We start from the raw sequence: 9973 nt of genomic DNA, 5'->3' as shown, positions 1-9973 counted from the left end.
GATGATGGCAGGGCAGGTTCAGTAGTTTTTGGTGGTGCTCCAGTCTTCTGTACGTGGTGCCTGTACGCCGAAAGTGTCCCGCAATTTTTCTGGCCACCGACAGCATCTCTTGCACGCCCCTGTCGTTTTTTAAAAAATTCTGCACCACCAAATTCAAGGTATGTGCAAAACATGGGACGTGCTGGAATTTGCCCATATTTAATGCACACACAATATTGCTGGCGTTGTCCGATGCCACAAATCCACAGGAGAGTCCAATTGGGGTAAGCCATTCCGCGATGATCTTCCTCAGTTGCCGTAAGAGGTTTTCAGCTGTGTGCGTATTCTGGAAAGCGGTGATACAAAGCGTAGCCTGCCTAGGAAAGAGTTGGCGTTTGCGAGATGCTGCTACTGGTGCCGCCGCTGCTGTTCTTGCGGCGGGAGTCCATACATCTACCCAGTGGGCTGTCACAGTCATATAGTCCTGACCCTGCCCTGCTCCACTTGTCCACATGTCCGTGGTTAAGTGGACATTGGGTACAACTGCATTTTTTAGGAGACTGGTGAGTCTTTTTCTGACGTCCGTGTACATTCTCGGTATCGCCTGCCTAGAGAAGTGGAACCTAGATGGTATTTGGTAACGGGGGCACACTGCCTCAATAAATTGTCTAGTTCCCTGTGAACTAACGGCGGATACCGGACGCACGTCTAACACCAACATAGTTGTCAAGGACTCAGTTATCCGCTTTGCAGTAGGATGACTGCTGTGATATTTCATCTTCCTCGCAAAGGACTGTTGAACAGTCAATTGCTTACTGGAAGTAGTACAAGTGGGCTTACGACTTCCCCTCTGGGATGACCATCGACTCCCAGCGGCAACAACAGCAGCGCCAGCAGCAGTAGGCGTTACACGCAAGGATGCATCGGAGGAATCCCAGGCAGGAGAGGACTCGTCAGACTTGCCAGTGACATGGCCTGCAGGACTATTGGCATTCCTGGGGAAGGAGGAAATTGACACTGAGGGAGTTGGTGGGGTGGTTTGCGTGAGCTTGGTTACAAGAGGAAGGGATTTACTGGTCAGTGGACTGCTTCCGCTGTCACCCAAAGTTTTTGAACTTGTCACTGACTTATTATGAATGCGCTGCAGGTGACGTATAAGGGAGGATGTTCCGAGGTGGTTAACGTCCTTACCCCTACTTATTACAGCTTGACAAAGGGAACACACGGCTTGACACCTGTTGTCCGCATTTCTGGTGAAATACCTCCACACCGAAGAGCTGATTTTTTTGGTATTTTCACCTGGCATGTCAACGGCCATATTCCTCCCACGGACAACAGGTGTCTCCCCGGGTGCCTGACTTAAACAAACCACCTCACCATCAGAATCCTCCTGGTCAATTTCCTCCCCAGCGCCAGCAACACCCATATCCTCCTCATCCTGGTGTACTTCAACACTGACATCTTCAATCTGACTATCAGGAACTGGACTGCGGGTGCTCCTTCCAGCACTTGCAGGGGGCATGCAAATAGTGGAAGGCGCATGCTCTTCACGTCCAGTGTTGGGAAGGTCAGGCATCGCAAACGACACAATTGGACTCTCCTTGTGGATTTGGGATTTCAAAGAACGCACAGTTCTTTGCGGTGCTTTTGCCAGCTTGAGTCTTTTCAGTTTTCTAGCGAGAGGCTGAGTGCTTCCATCCTCATGTGAAGCTGAACCACTAGCCATGAACATAGGCCAGGGCCTCAGCCGTTCCTTGCCACTCCGTGTGGTAAATGGCATATTGGCAAGTTTACGCTTCTCCTCCGACAATTTTATTTTAGGTTTTGGAGTCCTTTTTTTTCTGATATTTGGTGTTTTGGATTTGACATGCTCTGTACTATGACATTGGGCATCGGCCTTGGCAGACGACGTTGCTGGCATTTCATCGTCTCGGCCATGACTAGTGGCAGCAGCTTCAGCACGAGGTGGAAGTGGATCTTGATCTTTCCCTAATTTTGGAACCTCAACTTTTTTGTTCTCCATATTTTATAGGCAGAACTAAAAGGCACCTCAGGTAAACAATGGAGATGGATGGATTGGATACTAGTATACAATTATGGACGGACTGCCACGGTTAGGTGGTATAAAAAAACCACGGTTAGGTGGTATATATTATAATAATAATACAATTATGGATGGACGGACTGCCTGCCGACTGCTGACACAGAGGTAGCCACAGCCGTGAACTACCGCACTGTACACTGGTTGATAAAGAGATAGTAGTATACTCGTAACAACTAGTATGACACTATGACGACGGTATAAAGAATGAAAAAAAAACCACGGTTAGGTGGTATATATTATAATAATAATACAATTATGGATGGACGGACTGCCTGCCGACTGCCGACACAGAGGTAGCCACAGCCGTGAACTACCGCACTGTACACTGGTTGATAAAGAGATAGTAGTATACTCGTAACAACTAGTATGACACTATGACGACGGTATAAAGAATGAAAAAAAAACCACGGTTAGGTGGTATATATTATAATAATAATACAATTATGGATGGACGGACTGCCTGCCGACTGCCGACACAGAGGTAGCCACAGCCGTGAACTACCGCACTGTACACTGGTTGATAAAGAGATAGTAGTATACTCGTAACAACTAGTATGACACTATGACGACGGTATAAAGAATGCAAAAAAAACCACAGTTAGGTGGTATATATTATAATAATAATACAATTATGGATGGACGGACTGCCTGCCGACTGCCGACACAGAGGTAGCCACAGCCGTGAACTACCGCACTGTACACTGGTTGATAAAGAGATAGTAGTATACTCGTAACAACTAGTATGACACTATGACGGTATAAAGAATGAAAAAAAAACCACGGTTAGGTGGTATATATTATAATAATAATACAATTATGGATGGACGGACTGCCTGCCGACTGCCGACACAGAGGTAGCCACAGCCGTGAACTACCGCACTGTACACTGGTTGATAAAGAGATAGTAGTATACTCGTAACAATTAGGATGACACTATGACGGTATAAAGAATGAAAAAAAAACCACGGTTAGGTGGTAGGTATATAATAATAAATAATACAATTCTGGTCGGACGGACTGCCTGCCGTGTGCCGACACAGAGGTAGCCACAGCCGTGAACTACCGCACTGTACACTGGTTGATAAAGAGATAGTAGTATACTCGTAACAATTAGGATGACACTATGACGGTATAAAGAATGAAAAAAAAACCACGGTTAGGTGGTAGGTATATAATAATAAATAATACAATTCTGGTCGGACGGACTGCCTGCCGTGTGCCGACACAGAGGTAGCCACAGCCGTGAACTACCGCACTGTACACTGGTTGATAAAGAGATAGTAGTATACTCGTAACAATTAGGATGACACTATGACGGTATAAAGAATGAAAAAGAAACCACGGTTAGGTGGTAGGTATATAATAATAAATAATACAATTCTGGTCGGACGGACTGCCTGCCGTGTGCCGACACAGAGGTAGCCACAGCCGTGAACTACCGCACTGTACACTGGTTGATAAAGAGATAGTAGTATACTCGTAACAATTAGGATGACACTATGACGGTATAAAGAATGAAAAAAAAACCACGGTTAGGTGGTAGGTATATAATAATAAATAATACAATTCTGGTCGGACGGACTGCCTGCCGTGTGCCGACACAGAGGTAGCCACAGCCGTGAACTACCGCACTGTACACTGGTTGATAAAGAGATAGTAGTATACTCGTAACAATTAGGATGACACTATGACGGTATAAAGAATGAAAAAAAAACCACGGTTAGGTGGTAGGTATATAATAATAAATAATACAATTCTGGTCGGACGGACTGCCTGCCGTGTGCCGACACAGAGGTAGCCACAGCCGTGAACTACCGCACTGTACTGTGTCTGCTGCTAATATAGACTGGTTGATATTTAAAGAGATATTAGTAGTATACAACAATACTATACTGGTGGTCAGGCACTGGTCACCACTCCTGCAGCAAAAGTGTGCACTGTTAATTAATATAATTGTACTCCTGGCTCCTGCTAACAACCTGCAGTGCTCCCCAGTCTCCCCCACAATTAATTATAAGCTTTTAATTTATACATTGATGACTGTGCAGCACACTGGGCTGAGCTGAGTGCACACAGACTGAGTCACACTGTGTGACTGACTGTGCTGTGTATCGTTTTTTTTTTCAGGCAGAGAACGGATATAGCAGAGAGAAGTGAACGGATATATTATATTAAATAAAAGTTAACTAGCAACTGCACTGGTCACTGACTGTGGTAAACTAACTCTGTCTGCGACTCTGCACAATCTCTCTCTATCTAATCTATCTATCTCTATTCTAATGGAGAGGACGCCAGACACGTCCTCTCCCTATCAATCTCAATGCACGAGTGAAAATGGCGGCGACGCGCGGCTCCTTATATAGAATCCGAGTCTCGCGATAGAATCCGAGCCTCGCGAGAATCCGACAGCGTCATGATGACGTTCGGGCGCGCTCGGGTTAACCGAGCAAGGCGGGAAGATCCGAGTCGCTCGGACCCGTGGAAAAAAAAGTGAAGTTCGTGCGGGTTCGGATTCAAAGAAACCGAACCCGCTCATCTCTACTGTGAGCAAGCCCACTGTGCGCTGAAATTCCTGAGTCGACCCCCCACCGCTCCTGAGTCCGCTTGTACAGCCCCAGCGTCATGCTGAGGGCTTTGCAGAACCCTGGGAGGGCTTCTGTTCCTGGGCAGGGGCTGCTTGCTGCCCTCTCTTACCCCTTCCTCTGCCCCGGGGTAGATATGACTGTCCTTTTGCCCTCTTGTTCTTATAGGACCGAAAGGACTGCGGCTGAAAAGACGGTGTCTTTTTCTGTTGGGAGGGGGTCTGAGGTAAAAAGGTGGATTTTCCGGCAGTTGCCGTGGCCACCAGATCCGATAGACCTACGCCAAATAATTCTTCCCCTTTATACGGCAATACTTCCATATGTCGTTTGGAATCCGCATCACCTGACCACTGTCGCGTCCATAAACTTCTTCTGGCAGATATGGACATCGCACTTACTCTCGATGCCAGAGTGCAAATATCCCTCTGAGCATCTCGCATATAAAGAAAAGCATCCTTTAATTGCTCTATAGTCAATAAAATACTGTCCCTATCCAGGGTATCAATATTTTCAGTCAGGGAATCCGACCAGACCACCCCAGCACTGTACATCCAGGCTGAGGCGATGGCTGGTCGCAGTATAACACCAGTATGTGTGTATATACTCTTTAGGGTAGTTTCCAGCCTCCTATCAGCTGGATCCTTGAGGGCGGCCGTATCAGGAGACGGTAACGCCACTTGTTTTGATAAGCGTGTGAGCGCCTTATCCACCCTAGGGGGTGTTTCCCAGCGCGCCCTAACCTCTGGCGGGAAAGGGTATAATGCCAATAACTTTTTTGAAATTAGCACTTTTCTATCTGGGTTAACCCACGCTTCATCACATACATCATTCAATTCCTCTGATTCAGGAAAAACTACAGGTAGTTTTTTCACCCCCCACATAATACCCCTTTTTGTGGTACTTGCAGTATCAGAGATATGCAAAGCCTCCTTCATTGCCGTGATCATATAACGTGTGGCTCTACTTGAAAATACGTTTGTTTCTTCACCGTCGACACTAGATTCAGTGTCCGTGTCTGGGTCTGTGTCGACCGACTGAGGTAAAGGGCGTTTTACAGCCCCTGACGGTGTCTGAGACGCCTGGGCAGGTACCAACTGGTTTTCCGGCCGTCTCATGTCGTCAACTGATTTTTGTAATGTGCTGACATTATCACGTAATTCCATAAACAAAGCCATCCATTCCGGTGTCGACTCCCTGGGGGGTGACATCACCATTACCGGCAATTGCTCTGCCTCCACACCAACATCGTCCTCATACATGTCGACACACACGTACCGACACACAGCAGACACACAGGGAATGCTCTTATCGAAGACAGGACCCCACTAGCCCTTTGGGGAGACAGAGGGAGAGTTTGCCAGCACACATCCAAGCGCTATAATATATATGGGAACAACCTTATATAAGTGTTGTATCCTTATAGCAGCTTAAATATATAAAATATCGCCATAAAAAGTGCCCCCCCTCTCTGTTTTACCCTGTTTCTGTAGTGCAGTGCAGGGGAGAGTCCTGGGAGCCTTCCTCACAGCGGAGCTGAGCAGGAAAATGGCGCTGTGTGCTGAGGAGAATAAGCCCCGCCCCCTATTCCGGCGGGCTTTTCTCCCGTAGTTTGTAATATCTGGCAGGGGTTAAATACATCCATATAGCCTCAAGGGCTATATGTGATGTATTTTTTAGCCATAAAAGGTATTTACATTGCTGCCCAGGGCGCCCCCAGCTGCGCCCTGCACCCTCCGTGACCGTTGGTGAGAAGTGTGTGACAAACAATGGCGCACAGCTGCAGTGCTGTGCGCTACCTTCAAGAAGACTGAAGAGCCTTCTGCCGCCGGTTTCTGGACCTTCAATCTTCAGCATCTGCAAGGGGGGTCGGCGGCGCGGCTCCGGGACGAACCCCAGGGTGAGACCTGTGTTCCGACTCCCTCTGGAGCTAATGGTGTCCAGTAGCCTAAGAAGCCAATCCATCCTGCACGCAGGTGAGTTGAACTTCTCTCCCCTAAGTCCCTCGATGCAGTGAGCCTGTTGCCAGCAGGACTCACTGAAAATAATAAACCTAAAAACTTTTTCTAAGCAGCTCCTTAAGAGAGCCACCTAGATTGCACCCTGCTCGGACGGGCACAAAAACCTAACTGAGGCTTGGAGGAGGGTCATAGGGGGAGGAGCCAGTACACACCACCTGATCCTAAAGCTTTAGTTTTGTGCCCTGTCTCCTGCGGAGCCGCTATTCCCCATGGTCCTGACGGAGTCCCCAGCATCCACTTAGGACGTCAGAGAAATAATAATACATGTATTTGCACCCCTTGCATTGCACATTGCACATGGATTGCCCAAGTGCACAGTAAAGCTGGGTACATACCTATACAATAGTTCTTTTGATTCCCTACCCATTCATGCATTTGATTTCCTACCCGTTCTTAAGAGTGTATACACACCTTCAATCATGTTTAATTGGAAGAAAACTGGGCACATCTGAAGATCAGGTTTTATGTGCAGTTAAATATTTAATGAGAATTAAAGGGGATACCGCACTAGATCAATGATGTTATGCTTACCAGCAAAGGAAACAAAAATTATTAGACATATATAAAGGATAAATTCCTCTAAAAGTATCTATTGGTGGTGCACCCCGAGTCAGTGGAGTACTGTACAGTTACAAAAAGGAGAAAAAGAAGACTCTTTTGTGGGTGCACTCTTAGAATAGGTCAAAAGACGACTATAGTAATGAAAAAAATTAAAACATATAGGCTTTATTGGTACATTGTTGAAGTAAAGCAATTGATGCATCCTGGACAAACATAACAACAGCAAATGGCAAATTACACATAAACAAAATATTAAAAAGCTCCACAAATAAATGATCTAATATCTCATGAATTAATATGAGAATAGGCCCTAAATGGGTAGACCAAGAAGTATGGAATATAGTGAGTGTCAATACCGAAACCGTCAATACATAAATCTTATATGGACCCACAGGTATGGATAAATATTGCAATAAAGGAATACCACATATAAACCAGTGCCTATGTAGGGTGAGACAATAAAAAAAGTGGTTATAGGACAAATATCTGACCGCTCAGAGAGATGAAAGTGCAATAAGAACAGATTGAGAATCTGCTGTCAGCGTTAGGCACAGAGTGTGCCGCCTCTCAAACCTCTACTAAACCGGGTCTTCCTAGGAGGTCACCCAACCTAGTACTGACCCGGCCCAACACTGCTTCGCTTCCAAGATCGGATGGAATCGGGCGTTTACAGTGTGGTATGATAGTAGAGGGACAAATGCCTTCGTTACTCCGGGATCACTGATGAGAGTTCACAGGAGCAAAGGTCAAAGATATGAACAAGAGAAGCAATTAGGATGAGATGTATAAAAAAGAAAAAAATTAGATGGTGACCTCCTAGGAAGACTCGGTTTAGTAGAGGTTTGAGAGACGGTACACTCTGTGCCTAACGCTGACAGCAGATTCACAATCTCTCTGAGCGGTCAGATATTTGTCCTATAACCACCTTTTTTATTGACTCACCCTACATAGGCACTGGTTTATATGTGGTATTTCTTTATTGCAATTTTTATCCATACCTGTGGGTCCATATAAGATTTATGTATTGACGGTTTCGGTATTGACACTCACTATATTCCATACTTCTTGGTACACCCATTTAGGGCCTATTCTCATATTAATTCATGAGATATTGGATCATTTATTTGTGGAGGTTTTTAATATTTTGTTTATGTGTAATTTGTCATTTGCTGTTGTTATGTTTGTCCAGGATGCATCAATTGCTTTACTTTAACAATGTACCAATAAAGCCTATATGTTTTAATTTTTTCATTACTATAGTCGTCTTTTGACCTATTCTAAGAGTGCACCACAAAAGAGTCTTCTTTTTCTCCTTTTTGTAACTGTGCAGTTTAATATTTATCAGATTCCATAGCATGATATCGGAGAAAAAGTGATGTGTGTATGGACTTTCACCTGTTCTGTCCGATGCTCCTCCAGCAGCAGCGCAATCTTTTGTGTCTTTACAGCAGATATTTTAGACATATGAGTTTCATGGATCAGATGTAGACTGTAAAGCTGTGTATGCAGAATTTAGCACTGAGATTGGGATTTCTGAACGTAAGAAAAACTGGAAAGTAAAATTGCACCAAAAGCAGGACCATAACACAGAGTGGACACGTAGGACTATATTTCCCGGCGTGCCCCGCAACTGGGCTGTGTCACACCGTAGAGTAGAGGAGTGGATCCCATGACATCATGCTATTCCCTATGTCAGGCAGCAGGAGCTGCATCTCCCCCGGGGTGAGGCTGAAACAGGTGGCCCGGCACTCCGGGGAGCACTGCACCCACTCCGAGGTAGGTACCATGGTCTGGACAGCTGCCATTGTCCAACCACAGCCCCTGATGGTAAAAGGGATTCAGTATGATATGCCTGCTGTCATGATCCTGGCGGTCAGGAGACTGACACCGGGATCCCGAGGGTCAGGAGACAGACGCCGGGATCCTGACAGCCGAAATACCGGTAGTGGGCGCACAGGATTATATTAGATTGCCACAGGGTTAAATTCCCCCTTGGGTGGCGGTCCACACCACCACCCAAGTGGGGATTCTGACCTCCGGTATTTCACCGGGTGTCGGGATTCTGCCGTCGGTATCCTGACAGCCGGGATCCCGTCAGCCGGCAAAATGAATGCCTCCCATATCAGGAATAGCTGGGCGTTCCCTGGCTCTGTGTGTGGGTGTGGATGTACCCAGCTTGGTGATCCTGGTGCCTAGCTGCTCTTCCCAGCATCCCCAGCCTGGCACTCTACCTATGTGTACCAGGGTATCATTATTACCCCGCTGGTTCTGGGGAGGGGGGTTTCAGGTGTTGGGGAAAAGGGGTCCTGGTATTAGGGAAAGGGTGCAGGTATTTAGTGGATTCAGTCATTGGATGACCGCAAGTGAGCTTTTTTGCAGAGACCCAGTGCTAGCCACTAGGCTAGCAACCCTGATGCCATATGAGGTTGGGTGGTGTGGGGTGCGATAAATTACTGCCCTACCTCTGGTGCCAAAAATCCTAGTTTCAGTCCTGTGAAAAGTATGATAGTAAAAGAGTATACATAGCCTTACTCATTTTCTTGCTTTACTTTCAACTCTTAATATGTCATAAGATATAATAGTGAAATCCTATTATGGGGCATAAAATGAACAACTGCTGCAGAGAGGTGTCTTTCTAGAAGCACTGGGACAGGGGCCCTTCAAAATGTTGGTATGGGCCCACTTCTGGCTATGTCCCTGCATATAGTTATACACAGTGCTTAAAGTGG

General features: G+C 46.2%; 1 non-coding gene across 1 annotated transcript; it reads right to left on the bottom strand.

The window, feature by feature from the left end:
* Positions 1-7816: 7816 nt before the first annotated feature.
* Positions 7817-7935, bottom strand: LOC135052786 (5S ribosomal RNA). Its single transcript, XR_010242261.1, has one exon. It is a non-coding gene; the product is annotated as a 5S ribosomal RNA (ribosomal RNA).
* Between the last annotated feature and the right edge of the window lie 2038 nt (positions 7936-9973).

Source organism: Pseudophryne corroboree, chromosome 2 (genome assembly GCF_028390025.1).
Source record: "Pseudophryne corroboree isolate aPseCor3 chromosome 2, aPseCor3.hap2, whole genome shotgun sequence".
NCBI classification, from domain to species: Eukaryota; Metazoa; Chordata; class Amphibia; order Anura; family Myobatrachidae; genus Pseudophryne; species Pseudophryne corroboree.
This window is presented reverse-complemented; position numbering and strand designations above follow the sequence as displayed.